Raw genomic sequence first — 17,277 nt, 5'->3', positions numbered from 1 at the left:
CAATGTCATCGGCGAACCTCAAGGTTTTTATTTCTTCTCCATGGATTTTAATAACTACTCCGAATTTTTCTTTTGTTCCTTTACTGCTTGCTCAATATACAGATTGAATAACATCGGGGAGAGGCTACAACACTGTCTCACTCCCTTCCCAACCACTGCTTCCCTTTCGTGGCCCTCGTTTTATTTTTTTGGGTTATGCAGAAGTCTCCATTAATTTCGTCAAATCACTTGTCACCACTTTCTCCCACTGTATGATATCCTTTCTCTACGTCCTCTGCGTATTGAATTTTCATGGAGCTCGTGTCTGGCATGTGATGAATACAGAGGTTCAACAGAATGGTGGCCAGAACTGATCCCTGAGATAGGCCGTATTTAGCCTCCATCTCAGGGATCCGAAAAGCAGAGAATACTGGAGATTTCACTTCTATCCCGACATTGCAAGAAAGAACAAGTGCAGGTGACGACAATTGTCACTCTCTGGCAGCGAACGTGAGTTGGGGGGGGGGGGGGGGGGGGATCGGGTGGCAGCGTCCGGCTGGCCGTTCGTGGAGCGGGCGGCTCGCTGAGACCGGCGCGCAATGCGGGCGACATTTAGCAGCTGTTTACGGCGCCGGGGGTCGCATAGCGGCCGCCGCCGCCGTCGCTGAAAGGGCAGCCGCGTGCCTCGCGCCTTCCTCGCGCGCCGCCCGCGGTATAAATACTACGGCCAGGACCGCCTCCCTGCGCAACCGACCCGGCCCGTGCATGTCGCAAAAAAATTAAAACTCATCCTGTCCAACGAAACTTGTTGATATCGTTTCCTCCCTGATCTCAGATCGGGGAACGAAATACACTACTGGCCATTAAAACTGCTACACCAAGAAGAAATGCAGATGATAAACGGGTATTCATTGGACAAATATATTATACTAGAACTGACATGTGATTACATTTTCAAGCAATTTGGGTGCATAGATCCTGAGAAATCAGTACCCAGAACAACCACCTCTGGCCCTAATAACGGCCTTCATACGCCTGGGCATTGGGTCAAACGGAGCCTGGATGGCGTGTACAGGTACAGCTGCCCATGCAGCTTCAACACGATACCACAGTTCTTCAAGAGTAGTGACTAGCGTATTGTGACGAGCCAGTTGCTCGGCCACCATTGACCAGACGTTTTCAATTGATGAGGGATCTGGAGAATGTGCTGGCCAGGGCAGCAGTCGAACAATTTCTGTATCCAGAAAGGCCCGTACAGGACCTGCAACATGCGGTCTTGCATTATCCTGCTGAAATTTATGGTTTCGCAGGGATCGAATGAAGGGTAGAGCCACGGGTCGTAACGCATCTGAAATGTAACGTCCACTGTTCAAAGTTCCGTCATTGCGATGACGAATACACGCTTCTTATGTGTGTTCACCGCGATGTCGCCAAACACGGATGCGACCATCATGATGCTGTAAACAGAACCTCGATTCATCCGAAAAAATGACGTTTTGCCATTCGTGCACCTAGGTTCGTCGTTGAGTACACCATCGCAGGCGCTCCTGTCTGTGATTCAACGTCAAGGGTGACCGCAGCCATGGTCCCCGAGCTGATAGTCCATACTGCTGTAAACGTCGTCGAACTGTTCGTGCAGATGGTTGTTGTCTTGCAAACGTCCCCATCTGTTGACTCAAGGATCGCGGCGTGGCTGCACGATCCGTTACAGCCATGCGGATAAGATGCCTGTCATCTCGACTGCTAGTGATACGAGGCCGTTGGGATTCAGCACGGCGTTCCGCATTACCCCCCTAAAGCCACCGATGCCATATTCTGCTACCAGTCATTGGATCTCGACCAACGCGAGCAGCAATGTCGCCATACGATAAACCGCAATCGCGATAGTCTACAATCCGACCTTTATCAAAGTTCGAAACGTGATGGAACGCATTTCTCCTCCTTACACGAGGCATCACAACAACGTTTCACCAGGCAACGCCGGTCAACTGCTGTTTGTGTATGAGAAATCGGTTGGAAACTTTCTTCATGTCAGCACGTTGTAGGTGTCGCCACTGGCGCCAACCTTGTGTGAATGCTCTGAAAAGCTAATCATCTGCATATCGCAGCATCTTCTTCCTGTCAGTTAAATTTCGCGACTGTAGCACGTCATCTTCATGGTGTAGCAATTTTAATGGCCAGTAGTGTACATCGTAGGGTCTAAGAAAAGTTATACTGTTACAGGATCATTCGATGAGATTCCGAGAAAGATCCGTAAAGTTTCAGACGCTCACAGTCCGCAGTGTGAAGCAGTAGAGGTCGTAGCGGCGTTGCACCAAGTACGAGGCATAGAGGATCGTATATACTGCGGAGATTTGAACACCGGGCGAAGAAGATACAGTTAACTTGTTGAAGAAAGTTGAAAGAGCGTAACGTGAAATCTCGTAACATGTCATTCAATAAACGATGCATTGCTGGAGTTGACATTTGTACTCAGGAGATGCATGTGAAAAGGTTACCGATGTAATTATGGCCGCATGACGGCAATTAACAGACTTTGAACGCGGAATGGTAGTTGGAACCAGACACAAGGGTCATTCCATTGCGAAAATCGATAGCAAGTTCAATATTCCGCGATCCACAGTTTCAAGAGTGTGCCGGAATACCAAATTCCAGGCATTACCTCTCACGACATTTGCCGATGCAAATGCACCGTCGAAAAGTACAGAGGAACATGTTTCAGACAGCAGTACACTGTTATTACAATTAATGCAACAAATGGTTCAACAGCTTCAAAAGTTAGGAAAAAAAATGGTTCAAATGGCTCTGAGCACTATGGGAATTATCATATATGGTCATCAGTCCCCTAGAACTTAGAACTACTTAAACCTAAGGATATCACACAACACCCAGTCATCACGAGGCAGAGAAAATCCCTGACCCCGCCGGGAATCGAACCCGGGAACCGGGCGTGGGAAGCGAGAACGCTACCGCACGACCACTAGCTGCGGACTTCAAAAGTTAGACACAACACTTGAACAAACACGAGAAGATTTAACTACTGAGTTACAGAACATCGAATCTAAATGTCAAAAAGTCTGTAATTACGTAAAAACACAAATATGTGAGCATTTTCAACCTATTTTTTCGCGTCATGAAAATGCATTGCAGAATCACGAAGCAGCCATAAAAGAACTGCAAAATATTGTTCATGAAAATCACGACACCTTGCAAGCTAAAATTGACTCAGTTGTATCTACCGATTCAGTTACGCAACTTGAAAAAACTCAGGAAAACTTAAAGGACACAGTCGATACGCTTTCGACACAAATGGACACTCTGAAACTTCGTTGAGACGTTTCTCACTTAACAACCGAGAACTGCGGCATTTGCGTAGAGTGGTCGGTGCTAACAAACAAACTAACGTTGCGTGAAATACCCACATAAAGCAAACGTATCCCTTAGGACAGTGAGGCGAAATTCGGCGTAACTGTGCTGTGGCAGCAGACGACCAACAAGAGTGCCTTTGTTAACAGCACGAAATTCCCATCAGCGTCTCTTCTGAGTTCGTGACCATATCGGTTGACCACTAGACGACTGGAAACCGTGGTCTGGTCAGGTGAGTCCTGATTTCACATGGTAGGAGCTGATGACGAAACCTCATCGTCATTTGCCGGCCGGGGCGGCCGAGCGGTTCTAGGTGCTACAGTCTGGAACCGCGCTTCTGGTACGGTCGCTGGTTCGAATCCTGCCTCTGGCATGGATGTGTGTGATGTCCTTAGGTTAGTTAGGCTTAAGTAGTTCTAACTTCTAGGGGCTGATGACCTCAGAATTTAAGTCCCATAATGCTCAGAGCCAGTTGAACCATTTTTTTCATCGCCATTTACTGTGAAAGTGGGAAGTAAGAGATCATCATTTCGTAACGTTATCAAAAAGGACCTCCATCTGCAGATTTACTGTTGTGCCCAGTTTAAAGCGGCCAGATAAACTTCCGTGTGTTGTATTCTGCAGGTTATTTCTGAGTGAAGTGAAATCAGGACTTTTGGATTCTCACTTTTTCATTTCTTGAGATTAAGCTGGTGCAGCCTGTCAGGGTACGTGAAATCACATAATATGCGTCATTACTCATCTGAAAATACCAGTCAGTAGTGTGAAGAGACGTTGGATAATCTCATCATTGGTGTTTGATGCACTATGACTGGAGTACACATGGTAGCACAATTCTTTCATCACACTGTTAATGTTAACCGGTGGGTCCAAAAACTGTTTAATCCACACGTGGATAAAGTTGCAGAAAACGAACGGCTACGTGGATTTTTCGGAAGACGGAGGGACAGCACATGCCATCTTGACAACCTTCTGATCAGAGTATGAAGTGTTCGGTGACGAGACAGTGTAGTCTACTGGCCACCTCGATTGCCTGATCTCCACCCTGTAGTTTTGTGGAGCAATTGAAGGGGTCAGGTGTACTCTAACCAAGCTAACAACTGGAAGGGCTGTGGCAAAAGAATGAAAATGTTATTGCTGCAATCCTTCAGGGTGAGCTGTCACGGCCGCGCGGGGTTAGCCGAGCGGCCTGGGGCCCTGCAGTCATGGACTGTGCGGCTGATCCGGGCGGAGGTTCGAGTCCTCCCCCGGGCATGGGTGTGTGTGTTTGTCCTTAGAATAATTTAGGTTAAGTAGTGTGTAAGCTTAGGGAGTGATGACCTTAGCAGTTAAGTCCCATAAGATTTCACACACATTTGAACATTTTGAGAGCTGCCACGCATGTCAAACAGGCTGATAAATCTAGCAGAGCTCTGCATCGAATTCAACGGTGACCACTTCCAGCATCTTCTGTGATGTTAATTAACAAAGGTCAATACTGTGTCACTCTTTTTTAAATATTTTCTCAGTTATTCTTATCATCTAAATTAATTCTGAATGGGGTAAATGAGCTTCCTAAAGCGGAGAGTAGTAGTCAATCGTTTCTCACTGCATTTGGCCAAAAAAACGCATAGAGAGAGAGGTTGTCGAGGCTTGTTTTTGTCACATCTTCAGCGGCCGTTCTGGTGTAACGGAAATTAGAGGCAGTTGCACTAGGATTGCTACCGCCACAATGTGTGCTCGTGAGAAGATAATGGTACAGTACCTACTAACTTATCGGATTCCGAAATAGTTTTCTTATTTAAATACGTTGTTTTGGAAATTTTTGTACACAAATATTTATTTCTGGTAGTTTCATGTCATAAGGAAAAGTGCCGCGATGCGCCGACGGCTGTATCTTCGCCGCTGCCACCAGAGATAATAAACCGACCACTACCGCACGCTTATCGACTGCCAGCGGTAAAGAGAGCATTTTGTCGGCAACTGTAGCCGATCTCTTCTTTTAATTGAGTAACCTGAGAAAAATATTGTAATTTAAATATAAATGAATATCGTTGTGTTGAAAAAATAAGATTATGAATGAGTATGCTTGCTACCGTCTTACTTTCAAGAGTTGTGTGTATTTGCTACGACGAAGTAAAGACAACGATTAAAAGTTATTTTGTTCGACTTCTCGTTTAAAAACCATACAATGATTACTTACTTTGAAAGTGCTAACTGAAAATAATTTTCTTGTTTTAATTGATGTTTACCGTGGAGCCGGCCTCTGTGGCCGAGCGGTTCTAGGCGGGTCAGTCCGGAAACTCACTACTGCTACAGTTACAGGTTCGAATCCTGCCTCGGGCATGGATGTGTGTGATGTCCTTAGGTTAGTTAGGTTTAAGTAGGTCTAAGTTCTGGAGGACTGATGACCTCAGATGGTAAGTCCCATAGTGCTCATAGACATTTGATAACTGAACATCGTTATACTTCTGCTTCGGACCAGGGGTAATAAAGCCACACCAACCGTTCACTGAAATGGTTGTATTTAGCGCCACTGAGTGGATCAGCCTAGTTTGCTATCACGAAAGTTTCAGGCCAGGATTTCTTTATAACACAGATGCTGATGCCAGGGCTCAATATGTCGCAGAAAATGGGTTGCTATTGTGATAAACGTAAGGGTGCCACAAGCGAAGCCTAACAGACATTGTCTGTCATTTCGAAAAACACTTCGATAAAGCAAGTAGGCTGCAAGTTTGCCTCTCTATTCTTTCAGCCATCTGTTGTTATGATAAGTTAAGTACCTTATATTGAAATAATAATACTATCAATCACATTAGAGCACGTCTTCCTGTTTAATAAAACACTTCATGCCAGCGACTTTCCCGTCACTCATTGTATAAATAACGTTACACATAATTTGGTAGGGTATGTGGAACATCTGTTCCATCTATTAGAGCATAATTTTGCGAAGCAGCACATGCTACATGTTCTACCTCAAAAGCCTTCAGGAACAAATCGTCATGGGGTATCTCATTTTACAGAATACTTTATTTTGAAACTTTTTTGATATTTTTAGCAATCCACGAACTTTTTTAACAAATTTCATTATTTTTCTATTTCGTAGTATGTCCACTGATCTTCTTCCTTGTTAGTTTCTACATCTACATCTACATTTATACTCCGCAAGCCACCCAATGGTGTGTGGCGGAGGGCACTTTACGTGCCACTGTCATTACCTCCCTTTCCTGTTCCAGTCGCGTATGGTTCGCGGGAAGAACGACTGCCGGAAAGCCTCCGTGTGCGCTCTAATCTCTCTAATTTTACATTCGTGATCTCCTCTGGAGGTATAAGTAGGGGGGGAAGCAATATATTCCATACCTCATCCAGAAACGCACACTCTCGAAACCTGGACAGCAAGCTACACCGCGATGCAGAGCGCCTCTCTTGTAGAGTCTGCCACTTGAGTTTGCTAAACGTCCCCGTAACGCTATCACGCTTACCAAATAAGCCCGTGACGAAACGCACCGCTGTTCTTTGGATCTTCTCTAACTTCTCTGTCTACCCGACCTGGTACGGATCCCACACTGATGAGCAATACTCAAGTATAGGTCGAACGAGTGTTTTGTAAGCCACCTCCTTTGTTGATGGACTACATTTTCTAAGGACTCTCCCAAAGGATCTCAACCTGGCACCCGCCTTACCAACAATTAATTTTATATGATCATTCCACTTCAAATCGTTCCGCACTCATACTCCCAGATATATTACAGAAGTAACTGCTACCAGTGTTTGTTCCGCTATCATATAATCATACAATAAAGGATCCTTCTTTCTATGTATTCGCAATACATTACATTTGTCTACGTTAAAGGTCAGTTGCCACTTCCTGCACCAAGTGACTATCCGCTGCAGATCTTCCTGTATTTCGCTGCAATTTTCTAATGCCGCAACTTCTCAGTATACTACAGCATCATCCGCGAAAAGCCCCATGGAACTTCCGACACTATCTACTAGCTAACAATCACTTTCATAACAATCACTCCTTCCTTCACCTAGTAAATTACCTTTTTTGAAAGTGTTTTCTCTAACTAGAAAAGTGAACCATGGTTCTTCGCAAGAATGCCGTGGTAACGTAAGCCGCCCTTCTGAACCCGATCCCTGCTGCTAGAGCCACCACCGCGCCCTCTGCCGCGCGTCTGCCGTGTGTAGACCGCCCAGCGCGCCGGCATTCGCCAGAATGCACGCCATTCCACCTGCATTCTGGCCCTGGATACCTGACCGTCCCTGCCGATCTGAACGCCCCCATTTCGCTCTTCTGTTCCGAAAATTGCACCTGTCCACACCTAACCAGCTGTTTCACACCGCCGGATAAAAGAGACCCCCTCTAAATACCTCGCGTGCTTTCACAACGCAGCGAGTTGATATGTTCCGGCAAACCCGTGTTTACCGAACGACATTCTAAAATTGCAGGTATTCGATGTCTCACACTGGAATACCCTTCCACACACAAAAAATCACAGCCTGTATTCGAATGAGCGAACAAATTTAAAAAACAGAAATATAAATTCCTCATGTCCAGTATACGGTAATCCTGGTTTCTTTTTTTGTTTTTGTTTTTACGAGAGAGAGGTGTAAATACAGTATTTTAGTCAACCATACACCTAAAAGTGCTTACGAACTAAAGCTACTGTGAAAAAATCTGAAGTGTGGCCTCATATGAGAGAGTTCTGCTGGTAACGTCTGATTTAACCAAAGTAAAACAACATTCTAATTAAAAGAAGGAACGTGTGTAAATAGTAACTGTGAGAACGTATTTAACAGTCGTCCGGAGATAAGCGACACAGGACTGTTGGGGACACAGCTGGCTCATGTAAGGATTTATCTGGTCCAATGGGATGGGTAACCTGACACCTGACACCAGGCACTTTGTGTTTTGTGCTACTTTGTACACAACAGTAAGGAGAGGAGGGGTACAGAGTGGTGCAGCAACTGGACAGGGGTAGAAATGATTAGTGCACATGTAAATACAATAAACAGAACTTTTACTTAACTTACACACTGAAGCGCCAAATAAACTGGTATAGGCAAGCGTATTCAAATACAGAGAGCTGTAAACAGGCCGAATACGGCGCTGCGGTCGGCAACGCCTATATAAAACAACAAGTGTCTGGCGCAGTTGTTACATCGTATACTGCTGTTACAATGGTAGGTTATCAAGATTTATGTGAGTTTGGACGTGCTGTTATAGACGGCGCACGAACGATGGGTCACAGCATCTCCGAGGTAGCTATGAAGTAGGGATTTTTCCGTATCACGATTTCACGATTTTACCGTGAATATCATGAATACGGTAAAACATCAATTCTCCGACATCGCTGCAGCCGGGAAAATATCCTGCGAAAGCGGGAGCAACGACGACAGAAGAGAATCGTTCAACGTGACAGAAGTGAAATCCTTCCGCAAATTGCTGCAGTTTTTAAAGCTAGGCCATCAGCATGTTTTAGCGTGCGAACCATTCAACGAAACATCACCTATATGGGCTTTCGTAGCTGAAGGCCCACTCGTTTACCGTTGATGAAGCTTTACGCCTCGCCTGGGCCTGTCTACACCGACATTGGACCGTTAATGATTGGAAACATGTCGCGTGGTCGGACGAGTCTCGTTTCAAGTTGTATCGAGCGGATGGTCGTGTACGGGTATGGAGACAACTTATGAATCCACGGACCCTGCATGTCAGCAGGGGACTGTTCAAGTTGGTGGAGGCTCTGTAATGGTGTGAGGCGTGTGCAGTTGGAATGATAAGGGACCACTGATACGTCTAGATACGACTCTGACAGGTGACAGTATCCTGTCTGATCGCCTGAATCCATTCATGTCCATTGTGCATCCCGACGGGCTTTGTCAATTCCAGCAGCAGAATGCGACATCCCACACGTCCAGAATTGCTACAGATTGGCTCCAGGAACACTCTTCTGAGTTTAAACACTTCCTCTGGCCAGCAAACTGCCCAGGCATGAACATTATTGAGCATATCTGGGATGCCTTGCAACGTGCTGTTGAGAAGAGATCTACACCCCCTCGTACTCCTACGGATTTATGCACAGCCCTACAGGATTCATACTGTCAGTCCCCTCCAGCACTACTTCAAACATTAGTCGTGTTGCGGCACTTCTGCGGCTCGCGGGGGCCCACATGATATTAGGCAGGTGTACCAATCTCTTTGGCTCGTCAGTGTAGTTTTCTTCAAGCATTGCAAAGAAACTTTACAAGACAACAAACAGCAGTAAAACCCAACCGTTATTGAAGAGGGTTGTGCAGTGCGAGGCTCCCGCTGCTAACACAAAAGTGAACAGTCGAATGCTGACTAGGACTGAAGGTTGTCCAAGATTACGACTGAGACAGGCCGTGTAGCTGCCGCTGGTCATCGTTATTGCAGCGGCAGAGGGTGCTAGTCGGAGCCGCTGAAGGCGTAGTTCAGAGACCGCGCATCATTGGATCCGCCGCGATCAGCGAGAGCGCTATCGGCGTCTGTTGGAAACGTGTATTTCCGTTGCCAACTGTGAGACGCTGGTGGGAGTAGCATTTATCTACGATACCACACTTTACCGCCCTCCCGCACCCCTCAAGAGCTCGATGAACGCCACCCTTGTAGAAAAACCAAATCCCTGTGCTTCTGCATCCGTAATAAAGGCAGGACATGTTGGTGTTTAACATGAACAAGGCAAATTTTTCAAATAATTACAACCGAATCAAGGGCAGGACATGGTGGTGTTTAATATGAAATAGGTAATTTTTTTCAAATCACAGCACATGTTTTCTAGTCTGCAAAACGAAAAAGTGTTTGGCCTCAGAATACGCCTAAAACAGAGGTATAGGCACCCATGAATGTACTACACATTTAAGCTAAACAAAAATGTGGTTAATGGTGTTCTACCGGGTGTTCTGTCGAGTGGTTGTTTTCATTTCGTGTACAATATTTCTACGACCGACCCAGCCATCTGCTTCAGGTGCTGAGAGTTTTTCAGTTATGGTCGCTGTTGCTTGAACTCCAAGCAGACTGTCAGCTATTATTTGACTCGCACCTCTGATAACCGAGTTCGACTGCCGGTGCTCCCTACGCACTTTGATGTTCTTTTGTTTACCGGAGCTTTCATTGACATTCCAATGAAATGCAACTTTGCCCAGTATTTCCTGCACTGCTGGACGTGATGGCCGGAGAGATTTTAATAAATGAACTGATGAATCCCAAGCGTTAACTAAATTGAATGTTCCATCCGTGTTTAATAGGTTTCCTTAATTGTGCTGTTCCAGAGACTTGGCGTTTGTGCCACGATATTTGTAACATCGTATTTCATATGATTATTATATTCGAGGCAGTGGAGGCATCAATTTAAATACGGTTGGGGTGTGGCACCCAATTTATTAAAATCTGTCTGGCCACAACATACACCAGAACAGGAAAATGCTAAAAAATTTGCGTTTCACGGAATATCAAACCAAGCTCTGAAAAACAAAAGAGCGTCAAGGGACGTAGAAGGTGTCGGGAATCAAACTCGGGTCTAAATAGCAACGCCACACTAACACTGTTGACAGACTGATTCAACTTATAGCTACGGGTATACGTAACAGCAAGACTCGCAGCACCTGAAAAAGATGCCTGGGCCGATCTCCGAAATATTGTTCACAAAATGGAAAAACGGCTCGGCAGAACGCCCTGAGGAGCACCATTAGTCAATTACATCGAGCGAACCTGAGAGATCGTATGACTTTATTCCCTGCTGATAACGTTTCATTTAATTTCATTTAATTAAAAGAAGAAATGTGTGTAAAGCGTGGACATGAGAACCTGTTTCATAGCGTGTAAAATGTACTTTTTCCTCACTTTTTTACTACGCACTGTTGCTGTTTCTAATCACCTTGAAACCCAAAGGGCGCTGAAGCAATCGAGCGAACATGATTTCGGTCGAGAACAGCCGACATGGGACGTGGCTGTCGTGGTGCATATGCTAGCGACATGCTTAGGGCCCGTGCTGCACGAAGCCCACTTAATTCAAATTGTACAACGGGTTTATAAAGCGGTATGCGAGGAGAAGTGATAAAGTTTTAATTCTCACCTCAAAAAAAATTTTTTTCCTAATTAGTTCTTTGTTTGCTTGCAAGTACACATTGAATTCTCGGGCCACAGTATCTTAACATGACTCAGAGCAGCCAAAATAGGATGTCACAATGGAGAAACATGTGCTAATTCCTCTTCTTATATGTGAAGGGGAACAGTGCTGCAAGAATCCCTGCTGAGTTGGTGAAAGTGCACGGTAATAATGCACCATGATAAGACACAGTGGTTATGTGGCGCAGAAGAAGTGTTGTGTGCAAAAATGTATGAACGACGAAGAACGAAGAGGCAGACAATCTCTCTGTGAAAAACCAGAAACCGCAATTGTAGGCTCTGGTGCTGGAAGACTCGGGTATCACAGTCGAGGCGGCAGTGGAAAAGTGAGACTCAGTGAAGGAGCTGTTTTCAACACCTTGTACGACATTTTGAACACGGCCAACCTCGCCGCCCGCTACTGCTCACGCCCGTTCAAAGTGCCCGCTGAAACAACGTGGTTGAGGAAATGGTGGGTTGGGATTGAAGTTTATAAATCGGATGCTCCAGGTTAGAGAACTGAATACTGACAGGTCGAAAAAAATGTGCTGGGGAATGGGGTAGAAAATACAGACGAATTATGGGAGGCGTCGACAAACATATGCAGCTGTACCATCCAAAATTGTGAATGGGGAAACTTATGACTATTAAATGACATAAAGGTTATAACGACTTTGATTTATTACAATAAAAGCTGTGTCAGCATTAAAGTTATGAAATGAGACATGAATAAATGACAACCTGTGCACATCTGACGTAGGGGGAAGACTAGTAATCGTCGTAAGGTTAATGGAAATAGATAATATTACAGGAGGAAATACGTGACAAGTATGGGCAAAGTTAAAAGCAATCTGTTCATTATTGTAAAAAGGAAGGTCTTCAGAGAGAAACTTGAAGTAATCGGATTATGAAAAAATGGCTCTAATTTTCCTACACCTCGTCTTGCGATTGCGGCTCGATCTCACCATATTACTGCAGGTGGGGGCCGCAGAAGTTGTAGAATCGATAATTGGTGGAATCAACGACCCTAGCCAACGGCTAATTCAAAATTAGCCCGAAATGTTTCTAAGTCTCCAATGGCTCAGCTCTGGCGGCTTTGCGGCGGCTCTCAGCGTCGAGATCTGGTGTTACAGCATTGTCATTTTGGTCTCAATCTGGCTTCCAGTCGAATGTCAATTAAAAGGAAACCTCGCATTGGCGCAGTTTTCGTTCAGTGAATTTTGTTTGTCTCAGCTCCGTCTATTCCGAGGGCCGACAGATCAAACTGCTGCTTACAAAACACCTGTCTCCGTCCTCTGCCGACTTAACCAATGATTTGCTTCCTACCATCCCTTACCAAAATAGTTGCGTCACTCTCTCTCTCTCTGTCTCTTTCTCCAGCCAGTGAGGTGCTCTGCCTCATCACCATGTAGTAATAATAATAATGGCGTGTGACGAGGGCCTCCCGTCGGGTAGACCGCTCGCCTGGTGCAAGTCTTTCGATTTGACGCCACTTCGGCGACTTGCGCGTCGACGGGGATGAAATGATGATGATTAGGACAACACAACACCCAGTCCCTGAGCGGATAAAATATCCGATCCAGCCGGGAATCGAACCCGGGCCCTTAGGATTGACAGTCTGTGGCGCTGACCACACAGCTACCGGGGGCGGACATCACCATGTAGTGTCTCTTTCTGACTTGCAATTTATTTACATTAGCCAATATTGGCATCGAGTAAACATGTTTTTTGGTAAATCTAACCATTCGGCAGTCTTCCGCACTTTCCGAGGCCCAGTACCTACCGTCCCCTACGGTTCATTTAGATGTTTATCTTCAGTTTTCTGTGATTTTATGGGGAAACAGCCAACTTTCTTCATCTTGAGTACAAAAGTGTGTTCCGGCTAGAAAGGCGTGTCTTCTCCATTTCCTTTTCGCAAAAAATTTTTGCCAGACGTTTTCTCTACGGAAGATACTACCTGTGTGTCTACATTGCTGTATCGTCCGAGCAATGCACAGTCAGGGCAAAAGCACCACAGGCGTAAAGGCGAGACCTGGTGCCAGTGTCATAGAGACTCGCCACTTGCGCGAGATCCACCAGTGCCACGGGCGGCGCTGAGAATGAAAATCCCATCCTCGTCGCCACTTCTGTAAACCCTCGTCGCCAGTTTTGAAAAGAAATCGTTGCTACTGCTGTGGAGGCCGAGTTACCACTGTTGTTACGGTAGGCCGAGTTTGTGAGTTCGTGAAACTGCTTCTGGTGCAGTACACCGCTAAGACAATTTTTCCCTGCCACTATTACACACCTATTCCCCACGGTCAGGTAACAGTATAGGATAGCGAAGGTTCTACAACACCCCAACAAATTAGTAACAAAGTCAAACAAATGAGTTAAAAAGGTGAAACGTCCCCTTAGAAAAATTTGTGAATTACTGTGCTGGTAACCCTCTTACATTATTTCATTTTCAAACAGCTGAGCAGAACTGAACGTACTCAGACATTTCTCTCTTTACTTATTCTGATCAACACTAAACTGACACACAATATTTTTAGCGCAACGCAGTCTGACTTTCAAAAATCCCTACAAAAGAATGGCCCTGACTAACAATAACCTATACCTTTCATGAATCACTTACCTCACAAAAATCTTCGTTACTCAAACTACTGCAATACAGCGTGCGCCAATACTGCCAGCTGAATAAAAGATTCTAACTACTGAAGGCACTAACTACTGATAGGCATAGTTAGCAAATGAAAGATTTTGATAGAGAAGAAACAATGTATTTACCTTAATAGTGTTCAAAAGTCATTATATATATATATATATATATATATATATATATATATATATAAATTCATGACATCCAGTCTCACAAATTTACTGCCTCTGCCCACATCCACCACTGCTGGGGGCTCACCTCCAATGTTACGCGCTGTTAACAGCCAACTGCCCAACACTACAATAGCAAATTCCAACAATGCAAACCAGCCACAGACTGCACACAGCACAGTCAGTGATTTCCATACAGAGCGCTACGTGGCGTTACCAACATAAAAACCTAACCAGCCTACTTACAAAGGTTTACTTACACTCGTGATTTGTTGAATAATGAAGTCTACAGCCCTGCTTGTAATATAACACAAAAAAGGCCCTCTATGCCCAATTGCTAATAATTGTAGGTAAAACTTCGTAGTACATAGCATATACAATTTACGCTAACTGCCTGTTCACTTCTAGAGTTCACTAAACGACGTTCCCTGTCTAAGTCAGCCCTGGACGATGATCTATAACCAAGTGGGCGAGAGCTGCTCCTCTATCTTCCGAGTAGGCTTCTGTCTGTTGTCGTCCGGTCATTGGCGGATTGCAGTCGCCCGGAAATTGGCCGACGCGAAGTCGATATCTTCATCCTCAGCGTCTCCCGTGGCGCTGGCGGAACTCGCGCAAGTGGTGAGTCTCTATGGCACTGGAACCGGCTCGCATCTTTGCGCCTGTGCTGCTTTTACGCCGGCTGTGTCTTGTTCGGACGACACAGGATACACAATGGCCTGACAACCCACTGGGGTTCCACACGGCAAAAGCTGCTGCTCGGCGGCCAGTGACCCTTGGCTCTCCCCCTGTGTCCTTTGAATAATCGCGTAAAAGGTGGCTATATCTTATAGCTTCTAGTGATTCTGCGTCTTTCTCGTCATCCACGGATATTTCCAACAATTTTAAATAGCTAAATTACATGTAAATATGAATTAAGGGTACGAGAATAGCAAAGCTACGTAAGTTAATTGCCGACAGTGGCTAGTACTGTCGCGTATCATTTTCATCAATGTAAATTAAGTATTCCGATGAAATGGGAGTTTCGTTACTAATCTGAGTGTGTTGTGAGACTGTCTCATAATAAAATGCTGCAGCTCTATCAGACCAATTCAGATCACTTCTTCAATCTTTCCTCAGATGCAGAACGCAGACGGCATTACTCCTATTTTTTTGAGTGGTTACTGATCATCTGTGTATTCGAGCATGCAGTACACTTCATGACAATCTGACATGTCTTGCCTTTCGCCTTCGTGCTGTTGCAGTATTAATGCCCAATATGCCGAGCGGTTCTAGGCGCTAGAGTCAGGTACCGCGCGACCACTACGGTCGCAGGTTCGAATCCTGCCTCGGGCATGGATGTGTGTGGTGTCCTTAGGTTAGTTAGGTTTAAGTAGTTCTAAGTTCTAGGGGACTGATGACGGCAGCAGTTAAGTCCCATAGTGCTCAGAGCCATTTGAACCATCTTGCCCAATACGTATTTACACAGACACGGTCACTCATGTGTGAGCGACTGTCATCCCACACCTTGTTTCTATCTTAAACATGCTTTCTCGTCGAGAACTAAACAGGCTGCGAAAAAGGTTCGCATCTTTATCTTGTGAACGGCTCTCTACAGTAAAGTGTATTGTTTCTGAGACGGACGATTAGGCCCTGAAAGGAAGCGCGAGAACGAAACACAGTGTCGAAACGAATCCCACGTTTCCCATATAGCACATCAAGAGAGGTGACATTCGATCTGTATTCAGCAGAACCTTGATTCGATTGTCAGTCCAGTCATCATCATTAATGGTATCTGTGATTACCCTAAATCGGTACAAGGGGATGTTGGTTTGGTTCTTCTGAAAATGAGACAGACGATCCCTGACCATTCCGAGCTTGTGATTTGTTTCTAACGACCTCGACCTCAATGAAACGTTGAATCCTAGTCAGCCTTTTCGAGCGGTACCAGGAACCGCCGGTATTAGCATATACGGCTGCTGGAAAAACTGCCGTGAGTAATACCTCACACCATGTGAGGAATTTTACAATGCCATGGTATTCGAGGTTTCCTTTAGAAGGAGGTACAGAGAATGTGGTCAAAAAGTCACTATCATCATCATCATCATCATCATCATCACATCCAGTTTTGGTTTAGACATTATTGCCTCTTCCAATTACAAGTTGAATGCAGCTGATGTTCCCATCTATTCTTTGGATGCCCAAGATTTCTTTTCCCTTGGGGTGTATATTTTCACGTTAATTAAGGTATTCGTGCTTCTGATATCCTTTGATTGTGTTCATCACATTTCTTTCTATTCTGAAGTTTGCTTTTGACATGCATTTCACTCCTTAATTCAATATTTTGTGTGTCATCTATAAGTTTGTAACCAGCTAGAGGTCTTGGAAGTCTCATCTCTGCTGCCTCGGTCGTCCTCCTTTGACTGGCGGTTAGAGTCTAAATCTCTAGCCCATACATTAAAATTCTTACTGCCATCACATTATAAAAGGTTAGTACTGCCTCTTTTCTAACTTTTTTGAGGAAAGTGCGATTTTTAGTACCTACCAATGGCTGTAATTTTTGCAATTTGTATTCGTATCATTTTGTGTGGTGTATGAGAGCTCACTTCCAACGTATTTAAAAGTATTTTCTTCCCTGGCAATTTATCGTCAATTATTCGTTTTGCTCCTATATTCTCCTTACCACGGAAAGCGATCATCTTAGTTTTACCTTTAGATATTATCATATTATGACCATTTTCTACCTTGTGCGACAACGAAATTGCTGTCAATAATTTATCTTCTGATTCCCCAAAGATTGTTTGATCATCTACAAACAGGAGTGTATTTACAACTTTATTATTAAACTTGTAATGGTACACTATGTTATCCTGCCATGCTTTTATGAGTTCGAATGTGTACATATTAAACAATGTGAGTGATAAAGGATACCCTTGAAACTTCCTGGCTGATTAAAACTGTGTGCCGGACCGAGATTCGAACTCGGGACCTTTGCCTTTCGCGGGCAAGTGCTCTACCAACTGAGCTACCCAAGCATGACT

The sequence above is a fragment of the Schistocerca nitens genome, chromosome 9 (genome assembly GCF_023898315.1).
Source record: "Schistocerca nitens isolate TAMUIC-IGC-003100 chromosome 9, iqSchNite1.1, whole genome shotgun sequence".
NCBI lineage: Eukaryota > Metazoa > Arthropoda > Insecta > Orthoptera > Acrididae > Schistocerca > Schistocerca nitens.
The sequence above is the reverse complement of the archived record's forward strand: the minus strand, read 5'-3'. Positions refer to the sequence as shown.